Source organism: Schistocerca piceifrons, unplaced genomic scaffold (assembly GCF_021461385.2).
Source record: "Schistocerca piceifrons isolate TAMUIC-IGC-003096 unplaced genomic scaffold, iqSchPice1.1 HiC_scaffold_478, whole genome shotgun sequence".
In the NCBI taxonomy this organism is placed as follows: Eukaryota; Metazoa; Arthropoda; class Insecta; order Orthoptera; family Acrididae; genus Schistocerca; species Schistocerca piceifrons.
The window spans coordinates 97825-107578 of NW_025728709.1; the positions used below are offsets into that span (position 1 = coordinate 97825).

At 46.6% G+C, this 9754-nt stretch overlaps 4 non-coding genes across 4 annotated transcripts; all 4 read left to right on the forward strand.

The window, feature by feature from the left end:
* Window positions 1-1317: 1317 nt before the first annotated feature.
* Trnas-gcu lies at window positions 1318-1399 on the forward strand. The gene has a single exon. It is a non-coding gene; the product is annotated as a tRNA-Ser (tRNA).
* Window positions 1400-2208: 809 nt separating this feature from the next.
* Trnas-gcu lies at window positions 2209-2290 on the forward strand. Its single transcript has one exon. It is a non-coding gene; the product is annotated as a tRNA-Ser (tRNA).
* Window positions 2291-3099: 809 nt separating this feature from the next.
* On the forward strand, window positions 3100-3181 carry Trnas-gcu. The gene has a single exon. It is a non-coding gene; the product is annotated as a tRNA-Ser (tRNA).
* Window positions 3182-4020: 839 nt separating this feature from the next.
* Trnas-gcu lies at window positions 4021-4102 on the forward strand. The gene has a single exon. It is a non-coding gene; the product is annotated as a tRNA-Ser (tRNA).
* Window positions 4103-9754: the final 5652 nt, after the last annotated feature.

The window sequence follows — 9754 nt, forward strand, 5'->3', positions numbered from 1 at the left end:
GCGTTTTTAATTTGTCTTCTCCACGCGCATCCTTTTCTCCGAGAATGGACATGGAACTTAATTGTGTGTTTTTTGTATAAGTACGAACTTTCCTACGACTTTTAGTTACTCGTCGTCTGTGGCATCTTTTAGGATGGATCTTTTATTTTGCCATTTTCTTTGTTTGCAGAGGACCATTGTCTTTTATTGTGCATTTCATTGATGGACGGAAGATTAGAGTTTGTGGAAGAATTTTAATTTCTTTTTTGATTTTCACGATATGATCCACGAGAGCAGCCGTCGGCGACGAGCGTATACCACAACCGATATGATAGCGTTGAAGCTCGCCGATGAAGGCATATTTTGGTGAGAGCAAGGAGGGCTATAAGGGGAGTTGGGAGGCCCTAAAAAATAAATAAAAAAAAAAAAAAGAACAAAAAAAAAAAAAAAAAAAAAGAAAAGTGGTTAAGGCGTTGGACTGCTTATCCAATGTGCTCTGCACGCGTGGGTTCGAATCCCATCCTCGTCGATGAATTTTACGTGAAGCACGCGTTTGCGGTCTCTCCTTCTCCGTGCGAAACGCCACTCAGTAGTAACAACGACGCGTGTACGTGGCAAATAGCGTGTGTATGAAATACGAGACAAAACTGCCCACCAGAAGAAAGCGCACAACATTCCATAGCGTATGCCCTTCGAATTAAACATCATTTCGAGATCTACAAACCAATCAAATTTCGGCTGCAGCTACGAGTATGTTGGTATTTGCGAACGACGAGCTCTAATTTATATTTAAGTGCATACCTGTCGCAGTCATTTTAACGTATCGAGCCTATAATAATCCATCTGTAGCACAACTGTCGCCATCTACAGAAGCGATTTGGCAGGGCCCACTGGAGAGACTTGACTTTGCAGCCATCCGTCGCTAGTGGCCGACCAAACACCAAGCTCCATCGCAAACAGCAGGACAATCTTGGGCTAGGGGGAACGTCAAAACCTTGCAAGCAATATCAGTGTAGCGTATCGAGCTGTACGTTTCGTTGCAGTAAGTCTTGGAAAAGAATGCACAGCACCTTTCTCATTTGCATTAGACGACACTGCATGTCGATACAATGCTTATTCCTGCAGTAAATAGGTGGGCCGGTGATTTTGCCCCGATCGGATATCGACGTGGACGGATGCTGTCATTAAACGATTCGCGAGTGGGAGCTTGGTCGGCTGCACTGCAGCTTGGCATTAGACGTTAACACCGGCCCAGTACGATGTTTTGAATGCGTTTTCGAATCGACAAATGTCTTCTTTCCGCAAGCACTAGCCCAAGACACAGCTGTTGTACCAGCAGACGAGGTGGCCGAGTGGTTAAGGCGTTGGACTGCTAATCCAATGTGCTCTGCACGCGTGGGTTCGAATCCCATCCTCGTCGATGAATTTTACGTGAAGCACGCGTTTGCGGTCACTCCTTCTCCGTGCGAAACGCCACTCAGTAGTAACAACGACGCGTGTACGTGGCAAATAGCGTGTGTATGAAATACGAGACAAAACTGCCCACCAGAAGAAAGCGCACAACATTCCATAGCGTATGCCCTTCGAATTAAACATCATTTCGAGATCTACAAACCAATCAAATTTCGGCTGCAGCTACGAGTATGTTGGTATTTGCGAACGACGAGCTCTAATTTATATTTAAGTGCATACCTGTCGCAGTCATTTTAACGTATCGAGCCTATAATCATCCATCTGTAGCACAACTGTCGCCATCTACAGAAGCGATTTGGCAGGGCCCACTGGAGAGACTTGACTTTGCAGCCATCCGTCGCTAGTGGCCGACCAAACACCAAGCTCCATCGCAAACAGCAGGACAATCTTGGGCTAGGGGGAACGTCAAAACCTTGCAAGCAATATCAGTGTAGCGTATCGAGCTGTACGTTTCGTTGCAGTAAGTCTTGGAAAAGAATGCACAGCACCTTTCTCATTTGCATTAGACGACACTGCATGTCGATACAATGCTTATTCCTGCAGTAAATAGGTGGGCCTGTGATTTTGCCGCGATCGGATATCGACGTGGACGGATGCTGTCATTAAACGATTCGCGAGTGGGAGCTTGGTCGGCTGCACTGCAGCTTGGAATTAGACGTTAACACCGGCCCAGTACGATGTTTTGAATGCGTTTTCGAATCGACAAATGTCTTCTTTCCGCAAGCACTAGCCCAAGACACAGCTGTTGTACCAGCAGACGAGGTGGCCGAGTGGTTAAGGCGTTGGACTGCTAATCCAATGTGCTCTGCACGCGTGGGTTCGAATCCCATCCTCGTCGATGAATTTTACGTGAAGCACGCGTTTGCGGTCACTCCTTCTCCGTGCGAAACGCCACTCAGTAGTAACAACGACGCGTGTACGTGGCAAATAGCGTGTGTATGAAATACGAGACAAAACTGCCCACCAGAAGAAAGCGCACAACATTCCATAGCGTATGCCCTTCGAATTAAACATCATTTCGAGATCTACAAACCAATCAAATTTCGGCTGCAGCTACGAGTATGTTGGTATTTGCGAACGACGAGCTCTAATTTATATTTAAGTGCATACCTGTCGCAGTCATTTTAACGTATCGAGCCTATAATAATCCATCTGTAGCACAACTGTCGCCATCTACAGAAGCGATTTGGCAGGGCCCACTGGAGAGACTTGACTTTGCAGCCATCCGTCGCTAGTGGCCGACCAAACACCAAGCTCCATCGCAAACAGCAGGACAATCTTGGGCTAGGGGGAACGTCAAAACCTTGCAAGCAATATCAGTGTAGCGTATCGAGCTGTACGTTTCGTTGCAGTAAGTCTTGGAAAAGAATGCACAGCACCTTTCTCATTTGCATTAGACGACACTGCATGTCGATACAATGCTTATTCCTGCAGTAAATAGGTGGGCCGGTGATTTTGCCCCGATCGGATATCGACGTGGACGGATGCTGTCATTAAACGATTCGCGAGTGGGAGCTTGGTCGGCTGCACTGCAGCTTGGAATTAGACGTTAACACCGGCCCAGTACGATGTTTTGAATGCGTTTTCGAATCGACAAATGTCTTCTTTCCGCAAGCACTAACCCAAGACACAGCTGTTGTACCAGCAGACGAGGTGGCCGAGTGGTTAAGGCGTTGGACTGCTAATCCAATGTGCTCTGCACGCGTGGGTTCGAATCCCATCCTCGTCGATGAATTTTACGTGAAGCACGCGTTTGCGGTCACTCCTTCTCCGTGCGAAACGCCACTCAGTAGTAACAACGACGCGTGTACGTGGCAAATAGCGTGTGTATGAAATACGAGACAAAACTGCCCACCAGAAGAAAGCGCACAACATTCCATAGCGTATGCCCTTCGAATTAAACATCATTTCGAGATCTACAAACCAATCAAATTTCGGCTGCAGCTACGAGTATGTTGGTATTTGCGAACGACGAGCTCTAATTTATATTTAAGTGCATACCTGTCGCAGTCATTTTAACGTATCGAGCCTATAATAATCCATCTGTAGCACAACTGTCGCCTTACGACAGTTTGTTTCAAGTGAGGCCGCCATCTACAGAAGCGATTTGGCAGGGCCCACTGGAGAGACTTGACTTTGCAGCCATCCGTCGCTAGTGGCCGACCAAACACCAAGCTCCATCGCAAACAGCAGGACAATCTTGGGCTAGGGGGAACGTCAAAACCTTGCAAGCAATATCAGTGTAGCGTATCGAGCTGTACGTTTCGTTGCAGTAAGTCTTGGAAAAGAATGCACAGCACCTTTCTCATTTGCATTAGACGACACTGCATGTCGATACAATGCTTATTCCTGCAGTAAATAGGTGGGCCTGTGATTTTGCCGCGATCGGATATCGACGTGGACGGATGCTGTCATTAAGCGATTCGCGAGTGGGAGCTTGTTCGGCTGCACTGCAGCTTGGAATTAGACGTTAACACCGGCCCAGTACGATGTTTTGAATGCGTTTTCGAATCGACAAATGTCTTCTTTCCGCAAGCACTAGCCCAAGACACAGCTGTTGTACCAGCAGACGAGGTGGCCGAGTGGTTAAGGCGTTGGACTGCTAATCCAATGTGCTCTGCACGCGTGGGTTCGAATCCCATCCTCGTCGATGAATTTTACGTGAAGCACGCGTTTGCGGTCACTCCTTCTCCGTGCGAAACGCCACTCAGTAGTAACAACGACGCGTGTACGTGGCAAATAGCGTGTGTATGAAATACGAGACAAAACTGCCCACCAGAAGAAAGCGCACAACATTCCATAGCGTATGCCCTTCGAATTAAACATCATTTCGAGATCTACAAACCAATCAAATTTCGGCTGCAGCTACGAGTATGTTGGTATTTGCGAACGACGAGCTCTAATTTATATTTAAGTGCATACCTGTCGCAGTCATTTTAACGTATCGAGCCTATAATAATCCATCTGTAGCACAACTGTCGCCATCTACAGAAGCGATTTGGCAGGGCCCACTGGAGAGACTTGACTTTGCAGCCATCCGTCGCTAGTGGCCGACCAAACACCAAGCTCCATCGCAAACAGCAGGACAATCTTGGGCTAGGGGGAACGTCAAAACCTTGCAAGCAATATCAGTGTAGCGTATCGAGCTGTACGTTTCGTTGCAGTAAGTCTTGGAAAAGAATGCACAGCACCTTTCTCATTTGCATTAGACGACACTGCATGTCGATACAATGCTTATTCCTGCAGTAAATAGGTGGGCCGGTGATTTTGCCCCGATCGGATATCGACGTGGACGGATGCTGTCATTAAACGATTCGCGAGTGGGAGCTTGGTCGGCTGCACTGCAGCTTGGAATTAGACGTTAACACCGGCCCAGTACGATGTTTTGAATGCGTTTTCGAATCGACAAATGTCTTCTTTCCGCAAGCACTAGCCCAAGACACAGCTGTTGTACCAGCAGACGAGGTGGCCGAGTGGTTAAGGCGTTGGACTGCTAATCCAATGTGCGTCTCGCCGCGTCAGCCGTGCTGTGCGGACGTGTGCTGAGTTTCGTGCGCCGCGGTTTGCTGTGCTTCGGCGTGGTAAGTCGCAGTGCTTCTTGCATCGTTGCAGAACTTCTATGCATATTGAAATTTGAAATATGAATCCGTGATGGCCCACTTGAACAGACAAGATACTTTGAAATTCTCGTTTGATCGTAATTACGCCCGACCTAAACTACACGAAATCGAAGATTGGTTGGAATACGAAGTGAAAGTTGATTCAGAGGATGTCATTGGAATGCATCTTTCGATAGTGAGCAGCGTTGTATTTGTGAAATTGAGGAATGCTAACTTATGTGACAAAATAGTTGAGTCTTGCGGAGGAATTATGAAATTTAAACATTGTGATGGAAACGTAGGCGAAGTCACCGTAACGCATGCAGGGTTTGGAATACGAACTATCAGGATATTCGAACTACCATTCGAAGTACCGGCAGAACAAATAAACGCAGTGATAGCGCCGTACGGTAAAGTTCTCAGCAATGTTGCCGAACGGTGGTCCAACGCGCGCAAATTCCAAGTTCTCAACGGAGTGAGGCAATTAAAGGTCCATTTGCACAAACATGTACCGTCATACATCAGCGTCTGTGGATACCGAGGTATCGTCATATACGACGGCCAGCCGAGGACGTGCGCGGCGTGCAACTCTCCCGGCCACGTCCGCGCGGAGTGTTTACAGCGGCGAGTGGCGCAGCTGCCGGCTGGTGAGGCGCCGCGACCACCGGCTATGACTGCGCTGCCAGCGACTTACGCTACGGCAGCCCGCGGCCAAGTCCTGACCCCAAGCCCTGATGTGAACACGGAGAACCATCCAACCCGAGAAGAAGCCCAGATTGCCACCACTGACACGACAGAAGCTAGACCACCCGAACCTAAGGAAATCGTGACAGCTGTAACGGTTTCAACACAACAGACACCGAAAGATATTGGGAGCCACAGCAAATTACCCGATTCCTCCGCTGTTGAGAATGACATGCAAGAACCATCCCGGAATGAGCAACCTCATAGTGAACCGATTTCTCTATTGACCCCATCATCCACCAAGAGCACGGTCGACAATTTAGCTCGAAACACCACCCGCTTAGAAGATTTGAAGAATGCTGAGGAAGACAACATCAGACAGCAGCCGGTGAAACCTAAACGGCAAACACGAAAACAGAGCCCTGAAGAGATCCAAGAACTGGAGAAAAAACTCTCCCGTACCAAAAAAATTCTTAAAACAGATCGAAGCGGAAAGCAAGGCGTGGTAGACATCGGAAAACCAGACATCCCCAACCCGAATGAGGACGTACAGATGAACCTCGCCCCTCCAATTGAAGAACCAATGGACACTGTTGACCGCTGCGGAACTGATACGGGGACAGCATGGTCTGACGACACTGAATGCGCTTAGTTGGACTAGCGAATGACGCAGGCGTATAAAATCGCCACTCTCAATGTAAACCGAATAGTTTCGGACGTAAAGTTACAATCTGTGAAGGACTACTTATATGCCGCCGACATTGACATAGCGATGTTACAAGAGGTAGTTACGACCAAAATAGCGGATGTGTATGGATATGAGGCGATCTTAAACATAGGCAATGAATGTGGAACAGGAATACTGTTCAAACACGGCATACCATGTACAGCAAAAGCATTACTTGAATCTGGACGAGGCATAACTGCACAAATATATGATCTGCTTCTTGTTAATATATATGCTCCCTCTGGATCCAGCGGAAAACGAGCAAGGGGCAACCTGTTCCGGGACGAAATTGTCCCATTAATAACGGATCCTCGACTGCACATAATTTTGGGTGGAGATTTTAACTGCGTATTGCGTCCAGAAGATCAAATCCCGAACTTCAACTTTTGTGAGGAGCTGTTGCTGTTAATTAACGGGCTAGATATGATAGATGCTTGGTGCCACCTTCGCCCGCACACCCGAGGATACACGTACGTATCCAGTACTTCGGCAAGCAGACTAGACAGGCTGTATGTAACGAAAGGTTTTATCCATAATATAACTGACTGTGAAATTTGGCCTCTTAACTTCTCGGATCACTGCGCATTTCATATAACCGCGAAGCATACTAAACAAAAAACATTCCTGGGAAGGGGCGTATGGCAGCTAAACGTGTCACTTTTGGAGGACGCAGAACTGAAACAGGAGGTCCATGCTACATGGCAGCGTTGTCTTCGGATGCAATCCAGATATCCAACACGCATCATGTGGTGGCTACAGTCTGCGAAACCGCAGATAAAAAAATGCATCGCACGATATGGTCGCATGAAAGCGTACTGGCGAAAACGCACCTTGGAGTATCACTTTCTTTGCCTCCGCGAACTATATGATGACCCCATGGGATTAGTAGCAAACAGCTCTAGAATAAAACGCACTAAAGCAAGAATAACGGCGTTGGTACGACAATCACTAGAGGGGAAAAAAGTTCGATCGCGTCCTCCGATTGAACTGACGCAGGAGAATACGTCCGTATATCACGTGATACGGGAAGCCAAGAGAGGTAAACAAAAGTTAATCCACACTCTCAGTGATGAACAGGGGAACGAATACGATCAACAGGTCACAGTAAAAAACTACGTGGTGCAACATTACACAGATTTTTACTCCGCATCGGCGACTGACGCGACGGCAAGTGAGCCGCTTTTATCCAACTATCAATCCACGGTCCATCCGACTGACAACGCCGACCTTGTAGCCCACATAACTGAGGAAGAAGTATGTGCCATAATCAAAGACTCGCCTACAAAGAAATCTGCTGGTTTAGATGGCCTACCCATAGAATTTTATGCTTGTTTTTGGCACATCATAGTACCGGATTTCACCAAAATATGCAATGAATTATTGGGAGACGTGCAGATGCCATCTCAGTTTACCGAAGGAATGATTGTACTGATCCCCAAAAAACCACGTAGCGCTACGCTGAAGGATTTTCGACCACTAACACTCCTCAATTCCGACTATAAAATCTTCACCCGACTCATAAACTGTAGACTGAAGATGGTACTGCCGAAAGTACTTGGCCCTTATCAAATGAGTGCTGCCCCAGGGAGATCAATGTCGAATGCATTATGTGAATATAGAGACATAATATATTTGTCGTGGCTATGCAAATGCAATGTTGGTCTCATGTTTTTAGACTTCGATAAGGCTTTTGACCGCATCAACCACCACTTTCTACTAACTGTAATGCAACGGATGGGATTCAGTGCTCATTTTATTCAGATCATACGCAAATGTATAGTCGGCACTTCCTCTCGAATCAAAATTAACGGTCAGCTAAGTTCACCAGTCCCGATCAAGCAATCAGTGAGACAAGGCTGCCCCCTTTCTATGGCACTATACGCAATCGCCGTAGAACCGTTACTGTTAAACCTGCATCACAGGTTACAAGGTCTACAGGTGTTGGGTACAAAAACAGTGTGTCACGCTTATGCTGATGACGTCAGTGTAGTAGTTAACACGCACTCAGAAATGGAAGTCGTTCAACAAATAATCCACGCTTACGCCACTTCTTCCGGAGCCAAACTCAATGAACAAAAATCGAAAATTTTACCTGTCGGACCCCATACGGAGACCATTCAAAGAACATGGCTACAAAGAACAGAGAAGACGAACTACTTAGGTATGATTCTAATGGCCAACCCCAGAGAGATGACAGTAGCCAACTGGGACCATAAACTACATATATTCAGGGCTACTCTCCGTGAACACAAAACTAGAACGCTCAATCGGATACAGAGAGCTCTATTGATTAACAGCTATGTGCTAAGCAAAATATACCACATCGCAGCAGTGTTACCAGTACCCAAGGATACAGCGCAAAAGCTTTTAGCTGCAGCGTATTGGTTCATATGGAGCGGAAACATCTTTAAAGTCGCCATGCCAACCATAGTGTTAACCCGCGCCGCTGGTGGGTTGGGCGTCAAAGACATCAAGAACCAATGCACTGCCCTATATATGGACCGAATCCGCAAAATACTGCAGTCACCCCATCCGACAATTACGAAAACTTTATTCAACAGGTTAGCCCCAACGAGCAAAAAGGCCCCAGTCGATGTTGGTCGCATCAGCGCTCAACTCGATCACGTCCGGACTTATTACCTGGAAATGAGCTATATTCAAGATACTTCAGAGCTGCTTAACACCAGAAGGACCTATTACCACCTCACGAGACACCATAGGCAAAACCCAATTGAAGCGAAATATCCAGCGGTCAACTGGAGTAACGTCTGGAAAAACATTAACAATCCCATCCTACACTCCAAAGTAGTGTCCACGTGGTATGACATTGTGAACGAGAAGGTCCCCACAGGTGAAAAGTTGCACAATATCAAAATGAAGCAGAGTCCGTACTGCGGTCATTGCCATACTGTAGATACCTTGGCACACATTCTCATCTGCCGCGACCAATACTACATATGGAACTGGACTAGAAAAAAACTCGCAATAATTACTAGAACCACAGACTCTGCTATAACACTTAAAGATGTACTTCAACCAGACTGGCATTTCTTTCCTGCAACAAAGCACAATAGCTATGCTTGGATTATCGGCCAGTTTGCATATTTTGCAGTTACGAATACACATGCGAGTGTAGACGAGTATATACAGTATATAATGGAAGAACACTACAACCTTAAAACGAGTCGGAAATACAAAGCTTTGTTTCAAAATTTCTTACTTCACACTTTGCCATAATGAAGCGGTAAATTTTATTTTATTTTATTTTTGGTTGGCGCACAACACTACAGCG